The sequence below is a fragment of the Alligator mississippiensis genome, chromosome 6 (genome assembly GCF_030867095.1).
Source record: "Alligator mississippiensis isolate rAllMis1 chromosome 6, rAllMis1, whole genome shotgun sequence".
NCBI lineage: Eukaryota > Metazoa > Chordata > Crocodylia > Alligatoridae > Alligator > Alligator mississippiensis.
Genome location: NC_081829.1, coordinates 75,649,877 through 75,662,691, shown reverse-complemented (window position 1 = coordinate 75,662,691; position 12,815 = coordinate 75,649,877). Strand labels below are relative to the sequence as shown.

Below are 12,815 nucleotides of genomic sequence, written 5' to 3'. Positions count from 1 at the left end.
CTCAAAAAAAGAGAGAAGGCTGAAGAGCAATGAAATGGGGCAGACATTTAACAGGAAGGAAAAAAACCTAGAGGTCTGTTTTATTCCAATTTTTAGGAAACGGAAGCAAAGAAAGCCATCCAAATGACTGCAAGAATATTGAATGTTATGTCAATTGCAGGAAATCAAATAGATATCCTATATCTAAGACAAAGAGTTTATATACCTAGGTGTAAAACAAGCTTCCAACTAATATGACTCATACATAGCAAGATTCCCTATTAACCAGGTTCATGTGAGCATGCCTTTTTATACTGTAAGGTCTCTGACATAAGGAGCTGGGTCCTCTGAGTTCATACATGCCCTAAAGTTGCACAATGGGTCACCAGCCCTGATTTAAGGCCTTTTAACACTAGTGCAGCATAAATTATTAATAATCTGGAGGAGCTGTGTTTAGTTATTAATAGCCTGGATCCAGTGCCCAGGGAGGTGGTTGTGAATCATTCCAATAACTTTAGTGGGCTTTCGGTCACACTATAATATCCCAAGCTGTTGATTCAGAGGGATACAGCTCTTTCACAGCCCATGGAATTAGTTAAAATGTTTGTCACAGCTACTCCAATGTATATTTATACACTTCTGAATTAGCTATGGAATCAAGAACCCATAAGCCCCAGTTAGAGCTATGTTGTTTCGTCAATGAGCAGCAGTCATTCGTGTTTCCCAATGCAACACGTAGGCATATTTGCTGTTGGAATACTCAGGGAAAGGTTTGATAAGAAGCATCTACCAGGCTCTATGAAAGTGGCTATGATCTCTGCAGCACATAAAGCTAAGAGATCTATTATAGATTTTTATTGTCAAATATCACTCCTAAATAACAATTGAAGGTAATCTAAGTCATTGGTCAAAAGGATTACAGGTCTTGACATGCAGAACGTGGGGCAGGATGGTCCTTTTAGAGACTAACTGGTTTAGAGGCCTGAGCTTTTGTATACAACAGCCTACTCCATCAGATACTTGACATGTATTGACATGGGATAATGTACAGTGACTAATCAGAGAGTGAAGTTGCCCTCACTGCCTTTGAATCTGAGGAATTGTGGACTCCTGTATGGTTGCCTGATATAAAGGGGAAAGGATCTTTAACCACATTGATGTGGGCTTCTAAACATAAACAAATGGCTTTAGGGAATGGATATCAACCTTAAATGGTAAAACTTCACTTAGTTTAGTTCTGTTTGTTGATCTCTGGCTGAGACAGAACTAGCTTTTTTCCTGCTATGCTAACACTGGGGAAAAGATATAATAAGACCACTAATAAAGAACAAGCTCTAGGACCCACTGGTTTTTCCACCACCACTTTTACAACCATGTTTGTCAAATCTTTCCTTAGTATTAGATAAAACAGGGATCATAATGTGGGAAACTCCTAGGAGCCCATTTCATAGTAGTGATAACAAAGGTGGGAAAGCTTTCAGAAAAAAAACTTGTGTAGACAGTCTGTGAGCCAGAAATGCGCTATCTATTAAGGTTGGATTGAAAGTCCTTACTAATAACACAAGTCCAATAGTTTTTAGAGTCTGACACAAGCTCCTTAAGGTCTGCAAAGTAATGTAGGTGCAGTCCTATTTTGGACACAGTTCTATACCCAGTGTTCATGTACACCTTGTGTCAGCTACAAGAGTGTTTAGTTTTTATGGCTATGTATGTAGGAAAAAAAATGTTTATTTTCTAAAAGCCCACAGTTGTCATGCCCGTAACATACAGTTCCGTAGATATAGTCTTTGTAAATGGAGGGCATTAACTGAGTCTGGAATTTATAAGTCCCAAACATAGCTTATGCAAATCATTATAGCTCCCTTGAGCTATATATTATTGAAAGATCTGGCCCATATTTCTCAGATAGATTTTGAGCTGGTAGACTACCAGTTCGATGTTCTTCCAATACTGTTTATCCATTTTTACCATTATGGGAGTTCAACTGACAAAAGGTTGAATATTCTAATGATTAATACATTGATATATATGGTGTGTGATCTGATCAGCAATGAGTCTGTAAACTTGTCACAGGACAGTTATAGGTCACACAAGGCTGTCCTTATTCGCCCCACGTGTGTAGTTGCCTCTTCAGGAACTTTCTTGCCATGCCTTGATGGGAGAAAATGAATTAGGATACTCCCAAGGGAAGGTTAGTGGCCCACATATGATATCCGGTGATTCATTTTGTGGTTGTAGTTGCATGGCTTCACCTCCCCTCACACCCTGTCCATGCCCAACCATTCCTGATCCTGAGTTTCTTAGCTCATGGGGGACAAAAACATGATTTACCCAGCTTTGACCTCCAATGAGTTTGTTTTGCTGCCAATCCTCTCATTAAGTGTTATTGAATACACAGTTCCTTTTAGTGTTATACAGTCACATGCATCAGTGCACATTTCCTTCCCTCCCAACATTCTACCCAACAAGGGGCTCAGGAAGGGGTTTCTTCCCCCTTCCTTCCTGCTTCTAACAGTTATCAAGTTAGCTGAGCTCACCATCACTCTTTTGTGCTCATGTTCACCGACTTTGCTTGCCACCAGCCAGCGCAGACTTGGTTCTTAAAGCTCTATGCCTCCGTGTAAAATAGATGATAGCAACTTTTGGAGAGCTGATCTTCCATCCCCTTCCCGGGGAAACTAACCTTCACAATGTTGCTCCTTTTATAGGTCTCTCTGGTTCAAGTGAAGATTCCTCATCCATCACCTTCCCCCTCAGCTGGTTCTGGGATTTCCTCAGATGGATGCCACTTGATGATATCATCCTCCATACCACACTCCAAGCGTTTATCTCAGGTAAGTTCTTTACAATTTTCTCTCTAACAGGGGCTGATACTGGCCTCCCTGTTACAAAACTCTAGGCAAAAATAAATTTTATTCAACAGATGGAGCCACACTGATTTACACCAGCTGAGAATCTGATTTAGGGCATGCATAGTTCCTTAATGGAGGCCTTAAGTGATTTGTAATATTAATACTGCTATTGATGACATATACAAAAGTGTAAGATGTTGGCATGTGATTTGATATTTTTGGCTTGAGAAATGAAAGAATTACTGAGCACCTAGAATGCTGATAGACTGCAAGTTTGATTTTTTAATGGTTTCCTTTGTGCTGCACTGAGAAACTATAATAAAAGGTTGGTTTCGGGTGAGGGGGTTGTTTTATTTCATCATAGCTACAAAATGTTTATTGCAGTCTTGGAGTGAGGAACAAAATGGGCTAAATGGAAAAACACATGCCTGATGTTTGCAAAGGATAGTTACAAGCTCGAAGGACTGATTAAATCCTTGGGGGTTTAAGATATGCTTACCTGGAACTGGCTTGATTCTACTGAATGGAAAATACTGCCTGCAGAAGTGATTCCTCATTGTTCAATAAAGCATAATTTCTATTTCTGTTACCATATGTGCTTCTTCAGTGTGATTTGTTGTACTACACTTCCAATTTCTGTTTGGCAGTATTGATCGTGTTAAGTTCTTAATGTTTTATGACAATCAGTAAAAATCCTTTTATTTTTCAAAAAAAGTTATTTATAGCTGCTAGGACTGGATTTCAAGAGATACTGGAATTGTATATCTGAGTACAAATCAGCAGCTCTGGCCTTGAGATCGGTCCATTACAACCCTGAGATGACCTGCCATAAATTGTCAAACAGTATTATCTTTTCTATTTTTTTTTTAATATTGACTAAGGTTGTAATGTCATCAGTCCTAGAAAATGAGTTTGTTCCAAATACAGGAGATCACTAATTAGAAAAGAGGGCTTCCATCTGAGAACAGGTACTGGGTTATTACTGTGAATTAATGCAGCCTTCTGTGTCTTCCCAGTCTCGTTGGATCAGGCACTCATGGGTTATAGAGAAAGCAGCTTTACAGTGCAGCCAAATTTTTATTGAAACACACTGCTGGGAGCAGAAGACTAATTTGTGACCTTCCATTCTGCCTCTTAAAGCTTATGGATTTAAGGAACTTTGCCCTGTCCTTGCAAACAGCACCCATATAGAACCCCAGTTCAGGGCCTTACTAATTGCTTTATTATACTGGGAGTACATCTAAGAGGTACTTGAACTATCTGGTACAAATTCACTGTGAGAATATTCAGGGTCAATTCTTAGTCATGTGGAGTTTAAAGTGGCATCCAGTAAATCTCAACCAGAGTGCCGCGGCACCCTGGGTTGCCTTAAGATCCGTTCAAGGGTGCTGCAGGGTGCCATGCAACATTAACACTGTTCAGTGTGCAAACATACTTCCCAAGATAAATTCAGAGGGTGTGTCCAGTCGAGCGCGGACATAAGTTATACAGCACTGCAGATCCATTTGCAGTGCCATACATTGCACATGCAGGTATTCCCCATGCTGCTACTTTAAAGCATGGGGATGTGGGGGGGAGGATTTGACCACAGGAGATCCTGGGGTCAAAAAAACCCACACCAAAAAAAAGTGTGCCACATATGGTGGCAGTGTGCATTGCCCAAAACTGGAGCCTGGCCAGCTGGATCCACACTCCAGCTGCCAACCAGGCTTCCTCATGCAAGAGTGCCAAGGCTGCAGCTCCCCAAGGTCCGCAGGACCCCAGGTGAGGCTGCTGGGACCAGCACAGTTCCTGGCTCCACCCTCTCCTACCTCATCTTGGGTAACCAGAATGTATATATAAAACTCATATACATCTGAGATATATAAAACTCAGATGTATATGTAAAACATATACCTATGAGAATGTATATGTAAAACTCATTTACTGGAATGTTTTGGAAAAGGGAAAACAAAGACTTATGTGAAAATAAGTCCCTTTTAAAATTGGGGCTCAATTTTTTCACAAAAATATTATCTGTGATATTAGTCCAGGTTTCACAGAATAAAGATAGTTTATATCCCTTCATGCTAATAGATTTGGGGCCAGATTCTGTTCTGCCTATTAGGAATCTTAAGTGGACTTAGCCACCAAAGTACAATTTTATTCCACCCTGTTCAAGTCCCTAAAAATCCATTAATGCATCTACACCATCCTCTAACCCTTAAAGCTAAATTATAAAAAAGCAGCAAGGAGAAAGATCCATCTCCCAGTGAAACAGAATTACATATAGGCACTTAAACCTACTTAGATGCCTAATTAGGAAGAACAGAATCTGACTCTTTGGGTGCATCTCAATGAGCGTGCACATGCATGGGTGTGCGTTTTCTGTAGGACAAATAACAGCGGCACATACTTGTGCCACTGCCATTTGTCCCCTGGAGGTGTGCTCCAGTGTGGGCAAAGTGACCTGGGTGGAGTAGGGGAGGCTGGCCCCAGCAGCCTTACTTGGGGTTCTGGGAGCCTCCTGGGGCAGCGAGACTGAGCTGGATCTCCCCGTGTCAGTAAAACCTGCTGCACTGCTAATTAGCAGCACTGCAAATGGGTGCACATGTGCTGCATGCAGTTTGAAGCGCCTCAGACCACACTTGCACACCCATTGGGACATGTCCTTTGTGTACAATTGTGCTCAGCAAAAATACCTTGACTTCCAAAAAGCCTTTGATCCACTATCCCATGATGTTCTCACAAGAAAATTGGAGGATTGTGGGCTTAACTGCAAGACAGTTAGGTGGCTAGGACCCAGAGAGTTCTAAAGAAGTGACCAGTGATGTCCCTCAGGGGTCAGTACTTTATCCAGTGCTTTTCAACATCTTTATCAATTATTTGAATGTAGGGGTGAAGAGCTCACTCACTGGCCAAGTTCATGGATGACACCAAGTTATGGGGAAGCGTGATCATGCTTGAAGATAGGCTACAGATACAGGTGGTCCTAGACAAGCTAGCAAGTTGCATGGATCAGAATCTGATGAAGTTCAACATTGAGAAATGTAAAGTGCTCCACCTTGGGACGAGCAACCCCCAACACACCTACAGGCTTGGCAGCACCAAACTGACTAGCACTACAAATGAAAGGGACCTGGAAGTAATAATAGACCACAGTATGAATATGAGCCGGCATTGCGATGCTGTAGCCAGTAGGGCAAGTAATATTCTGGCATGCATCAATCGATGCATCTTCGGCAAAGCCAAGAAGGTGTTTCTTCCACTGTTCTCAGCATTGGTGAGACCACAGCTGGAGTACTGCATCCAGTTCTGGGCGCCGCATTTTAACAAGGACATGGTAAAGCTAGAGAGAGTCCAGAGAATGGCCACCCATATGATCAGAGACTTGCACAGCAAGCCATTCAAAGATAGGCTGAGGGACCTGGGACTCTTCAGCCTGAAAAGAAGAAGGCTGAGAGAGGACTTGGTAGCAGCTTACCACTATGTCAAGGGAGTACATCAAGGGCTCAGTGAACAACTGTTCACCAGGGCACCCTTAGGGAAAACCAGGAGCAATGGCCACAAACTCCTGGAAGACCGTTTCAGGCTCAACATTAGGAAAAACTTCTTCACAGTTAGGATGTCCACACTGTGGAATAAACTCCCTCCATAGATGGTGCTATCTCCTACCCTGGAAATTTTCAAGAGGAGACTAGATGGTCACCTTGCTGGGGTCACCTGACCACAGTTGTCTTCCCTGCCTGGTGCAGGGGGCTGGACCCGATGATCTTCTGAGGTCCCTTCCAGCCCCTTACAATCTATGAGTCTATGAAAAAGCCAAAGTAAATAGCCAGGTGCAATAAAGCCAAGATGTCTTGAGATCGGTATATATGTCTTAATGTTGTATCTTTTAGCCCAGTAACTATTAGCGGAGTCATTATGTCATAAATTGTTCTTAAATTGTGCTGGCTTCCAACAAAATAGGTTAACCTATTTTCAGTCTTCATGTAACTTAAAAAAAACATTTTTATGTATAATATTGCTAGATTGCCATACCAGCTACCCAGTATTTAACAAAATAATTATTCAGACATTTTAAAAATGAAATGTGCTATAGAGTAGCTGTAAAAATGGCTCACCTGGTAACATCTCCTTTCTCTGTACATGGGACATTATCTCCAGTTCCAGTTATCTTCTTTAGCCCCAACCCTGAATGCCCATTCCATACAGGTGGATTTTTGTGTTTATATAAGGAGCTCTTCTGTAGTCATCTGGCAGGAAAACCATGCCTCCTGATGTTGTCTTGATTATATGTCCCAAACCTAAGGAACCTCATAATAAAATGTTTGTCATCAAGACTAAAAAGCCTCTCCAGACCAGAGATGAGGCACATGCAGGTGGTGATGATAAGAAGTTTGTATTAAGGATTACTATAGTCCACATGTACCAATTAAGCTCTTTGTATTAGTAACCTAACCCAAACATTAGTCTTATTATACATGCAGTGCCATTCACAAGAGATGTTCATAGATATTCTTCTCCTAAGGTTTGAATTTGCAGGTAGCCCTGAAGATACTAGTATTCCAAGGGTTAATGTGATATTCACCATTCATTTTATAGCTCTCCATTGCCCTCTGCTGTCTCATAAATCTGATATTTTTAACTAGCTGGGAAAAATGTCCAAGGGAAATTTCAGGTTAAGAAAGCCTCTACATTGAAATCAACAAGAGGTTAAAATTGCTTTAAAAATTATAAGCAGAATTATTTTAGTCTTAAATATGTATTGTATTTACATGCCTCATAGAGTGTGTCAATATTTAAAGAACAGAAAACTAAAAGGAAGACATTTTTATTGGTTTATTTGATAAGGGAAGAAAAGCACCAGCTGCAGTTGTTTCACGTTTTCAGTTCCTTTGCCTAGTAACAACAAATCCTGGCAGAAAGATATATAGCTACCAGCACTGTATATTTATAACCAGTACCTTCTCTCTGGTTATTTTGAAATATAGGAGCAAACAATGATATTCTGTTGTAGATGAATGGAGGAGATCAAATGGAAATGTGATCTGAAGCTTTCTTTAAAATCTGTCTCCTAAGAAGAAAATATCTGGTAAATATTCTGCATGGCATTGCTAATGCAATGCTGAGTGTGTCCTGTGTAAAACAGTACAATAAGCTTGTGTTATTTCCTGTTTTAGAAGCTAACATGCTATTGGTTTAGAGGTTATTTCCTTTGTTAGCAGATTTCAGTACCTGAGCTATGGCAGCAATAAAGCTTATCTGTAGGAGGAGATTTGGAGGAAGGAAATCTGTCTATTCAGGATGGGCACCTCTTCTGACTTCCCAATAGATGGGGAAGGAGGATGAAGTTGTTCCCTTCTTCTAGAATAGGAAGTGATCAGTATTTCAAAATTTGGCAGCTGTCAGGGTATCTAAGTAGAACCCTGGTGCTTTCCAACTGCCTCACTCCCACAGAACTAGCGGGAGGAAATCTGTTTCTTGCCTTGTGATTCCTCAGGCTTACTTTTGCTCCTTTCTAAGGGCAACCTGGTCTCCTCCCCTTCCCTAACCCAGGCTTGTAGAAAGGCACCTATAGGAGGAAATTTGGAATGCTGTTGCAGAAATGTCTAGGTATCTGTTCTGTTCTGCAAGGAAATCTGAGTGGGTTTGGCAAGGCCAATTACAGTACAAAGAATTGTCCAAACATGACTAGCCAAACAAAGAATTGTCCAAACATGATCATTTCTTTTCCCTATCTTCTTTTATGCTGTTTATTTCCCATTACTGTGTAGATTTACTTACTCACTTTTAGTGTGGGGTCAGATTATTGAGTGGCAGGAGAACATTTTTCAACTTTAAATTCCGTACTGCCTGTGTGTATTGATACAAAAATAATTGAATGTTGGCTAGATATATCAGCATCTCATTTGTTATATGTAAAATTTAACTAAAAAGTCAGAAAAAGAAAATAGAACCTATTATGAAAGGGAAAACCAGATAAAATACTAAACAAGCTTATTCCTTCCAATTGAAAACAGAGAATCATGGAGAAGTAGGGCTGGAAGCGACTTCTGGAGGTCATCTGGTCTACATTATGCAATGTATAATCTAAACTCTTTGTAAGATTACCATCAACCCTGACACGGCAAAGATCTAGCACCGTAACCTGCCACAGGTAAAGCAGGGGAACCATGGCAGCCAACATCCTTCTTCTATGAAACATTGTCAATATATGCTCAAGAGATCCAGGGTAGAGAGCCATGCCCCCCCTTCACCCCCTGCTACAGAAGGCAAAACCCTACTACAGTCTGTACCAGTCTGACCATGGGATCAAATTCCTTTCTGGCTCTAAACATAGCAATCGGTCTGACCCTGAACAGAGGGGTAAGATCTTCTAGCCAGGAACCTCTGGTTTTGGTCTCAGCAGAAGCTTTGGCACACCCTAGTCAAAGTCCCCAGCCTTGGATGTAGCTAACACCCAGTGCCTCTGGGAAGGCTTAAAAACACATGTAGCAGAAAGGCTGGGGGTGGGGGGATGGTTAAGGGCAACCAGCAAAGCCTAGAAGCATGGAAAATACCCATAGTAGAACATAGGCATAGCTACTCCTAGATCTTCCCTGATCAGTGGCTGTCCAACTTCTTCTTGAACACCTCCAGTGATGGTGAGTCGACAACTTCCCTAGGCAGTCTATTCCACTGCCTCACTGTTCTAACAGTGAAGAAGTTTTTTTCCGGATATCCAATCTAAACTTACTTCATTGCAGCTTCAAGCCATTGGTACACATCCTCCTCTTTACAGCAAGAGAGAAAATATTTTGTTCCTTCTTCTTTATGGCAGCTCTTCAAGTGTTTGGAGATTGCTATTAGAGGTGCACCGATACATTGATCCATATCGTATTGGCACTGATAAAAGGAAAATTGACATTATCAGCGGTCAGCCTTTGTTGGCTGATGTGGCTGATAATGTTGCCAATAAATGCCGCTGATAAATACCATGTACAGGCCCCAACCCCACTCCCTCCCTCAGTGCAGGGGCCTTGATCTGCCCTTCTATGCCCCTTCCTTCTCCCCCACAGACTTACCAGCTGGACGCTGCTTGTAAAGACAAAGGTTCTCCATCAACCCTCCCTAGGGTCCCTAATCCCTTGCGCTATCTATGTAGATGAAGCTCTGGAGTACATGGAGCACTTTCCATATCTTGGCAGCCACCTCTCTCAATGGGCTACCATCAATGAAGAAGTCCAGCACTGGGTCAACTGCATCAGTGCTGCCTTCTTCAAGCTGTGACAACGTGTCTTTGAAAATAGAGACCTTCAGAAGTTAACAAAGGTCTTGGTTTACAAGGCTGTTGTGCTGACCACCCTCCTCTACTGCAGTGAAACCTGGACCATCTACTGATGCCACATGAAGACCCTTGAGAGCTTTCACCGGTGGTGCTTGCGTCGCATCCTGGGAATCAAATGGGAGGACTACCAGACCAGTGCGAGTGTCCTCCATGAATCTGTGTCCACCAGCATCAAAGCCTTGCTCTTGAGAAATCAACTCTGATGAATGGGCCACTGCATCTGGATGTCTGAGAACCACCTCCCTCGCCAGATTCTCTTTTCCCAGCTCTCTGTTGGCCAACGCTCAAAGGGGAGCCAAAGGAAATGGTACAAAGACACACTCAAGATCGCCCTCAAGCATGGAGGCATCAACACCAACAGCTGGGAGGAGCAAGCTGCTGACCATTTGTTGTGGTGCCACCTGGTCCACCAAGGCACGCATCACTTTGAGGCCCAACCATTCGATACTGATTCAGAACAGTGGTAGCGGACGAAGAAGAAGGAGACCAACCCAGGGTTGTGAATCCCACTCCCCCACACAATAACATACTCCCATTGCCAAAGAATATATGTATTCCTCAGTCACCTGAGGACCCATGAAGTCTCACGGATGTCATCCTCGACTCCGAGGGACTGCCACCACTGCTCTCCGAGCTGCCAGGCTGCATATTGTCAATCAGATCGGTATCAACCATTATGATTGGTCAATAATTGGCCATCAGCATCAGCCAAAAAATTTTTTATTGGTGTACCCTTAATTGCGATCATGTCCCCTCTTAAGCACATTTTCTGCAAGCTGAACATGCCTAGCTCCTTCAGCCTATCCTCATGTGAGTTGCCCCCTAAGCCCTTTATCATCCTTGTCACCTGCCTCTAGTTCCTCTCTAACCTCTCCATGTCATTTTTAAAATGTGGAGCCAAGAACTGCACACAGTACTCCAGATAAGGACTAAACAGTGACAGTGAGAGGCACTATCACCTCCTGTGTCTTTCACCTAATGCTTCTATTGATGTATCTCAAAACTGCATTTGCTTTTTGTGTAGATTCCTAGTGAGTCTGTGATCTACCAAGACTCCCAAGTCCTTTTCCACAGTATTGCCAAATGTCACCCATTTTGTATTTGTGTTTTTGATTATTCCTCCCAAAGTATAGCAACTTGCATTTGTCTGTATTGAACTTCATCCTATTAGCTCCAGCCCAGCTTTCCAGTCTGTCAAGATTCTTCTGAATTGTGTTCCCATTCCCCAATTTGTCCTTCCCAGTTTTGTGTCATCTGCAAACTTGCTCAAAAAGTTCTCTATGCTAGTGTCCAAATCATTAATAAACACTTTGAAGAGCACTGGGCCCAGGAGAGACCACTATGGGACTCCATTTGAGACTTTTGCCATTCTGATATGGACCTTATAACAGGCTGCAGCTTGGAGCAGTTAGCCAGCTGGTAACAGGCCACCTGCTTAAGGGGCCACAGCTGGTTCAGTTAATCAGTAATGAGGGACAGTTGATTGGCTGACCCAGAAGTAAAAGGAGACAGGTAGAAGAAGTGGGGAAGAGGACGTAGAGGGGAGAATGTTTGTGTGGAGAGGGAGGACATCTCAAAGGAAGACCAGAAGGTGAGAGTTAAGCTTGGCTGGGAGTGCTTATTTTGGAATTGTGTTGTATTAGCAACAGAGCCCTGTGGTGCAGATTAAGCCAGGGCTTTGAAGCGCATGTTGCTAGGTACACGCTACAAGTGTGTTCATGTGGATTGTTTGCTTTTGTCTGAGCCCTGGGAAGCAGAAGAACCATACAAGGGCATTAAAGTTTGTGTTTCCAAGCCCAGAAGAAGACTGTTGCTGGGACCAAATTAAAAGGTTCAAGGACTGATTTGAGTTTGTCTAGCTGCCAACCATCTACAGCTGGTGGAGAATGCAGGTAGTCTGAACCCTACCTCCAAGGATGGAAAAGAAGGCTCTCTTGCAGCAGCTCCAGCTGCAACAGCAACAATTTTATTAACTGCAACTGCAGCAATAGCAATTTCAGAGACCTGCAGCAGCAACAGCAGGAATTTCAAAAAGATCTGCAGATGCTATGGCAGCGGAACCATGGTCAATGGGACAGAGGCCATGTACACTCCCGGAGCAAGCCTGAGGTTCTGACCAAGATAAGGCTAGCCGATGACCCAGAAGCCTTGGCCATATTCAAACAGATGGCAAAGAAGTACCAGTGGGCCCAGGACACGGAGGCTGTGTGGGTAACCCCACTTCTTACAGGGGAAGCCTCAGCTGCTTATCGTGCCTTGGGGTCAGTGGCAGCTCAAGACTTCAAGACACTTAAGTCAGCAATTCTCAGTCACCTAGGGCTCACTGAGGAGGCCTACTGGCGGTGGTTTAGAACCGAGGCCTGGGACCCCCACATCCATCCCCAAACTATGGCTCAAACTAAAGGATTTATGTACCCAGCGGCTCCACCCAGATACCCAATCAGTGGGGGAGATTGTGGAACTGGTGGCACTGAAGCAATGTTGTGCTATCCTCCCAGCAGGCATGCGCAAACGGGTGCCCAATTGCCTTCATGTGACCACTATAAAAGAAGCCACTAGGACAGTGGAGGACTTTTTGGGGGCAGAACTTGAGTGTCAGGACCTCTGGGGGAGCTAGCCGCTAAACAGTAAGGGAAAGCCCAGTGGGTGCGGGGTATCTGTGGGGGCAACATGGA

At 43.1% G+C, this 12,815-nt stretch overlaps 1 protein-coding gene across 1 annotated transcript in view; it reads left to right on the top strand.

The window, feature by feature from the left end:
* The window catches only part of JAKMIP3 (Janus kinase and microtubule interacting protein 3), a 262,100-nt gene that overhangs the window by 3,897 nt on the left and 245,388 nt on the right, over positions 1-12,815 (top strand). The window contains exon 2 of the mRNA XM_059730016.1: positions 2,688-2,813. The gene's annotated coding sequence lies outside the window, so the exon portion shown is untranslated. The remainder of the gene's footprint in view (positions 1-2,687; positions 2,814-12,815) is intronic.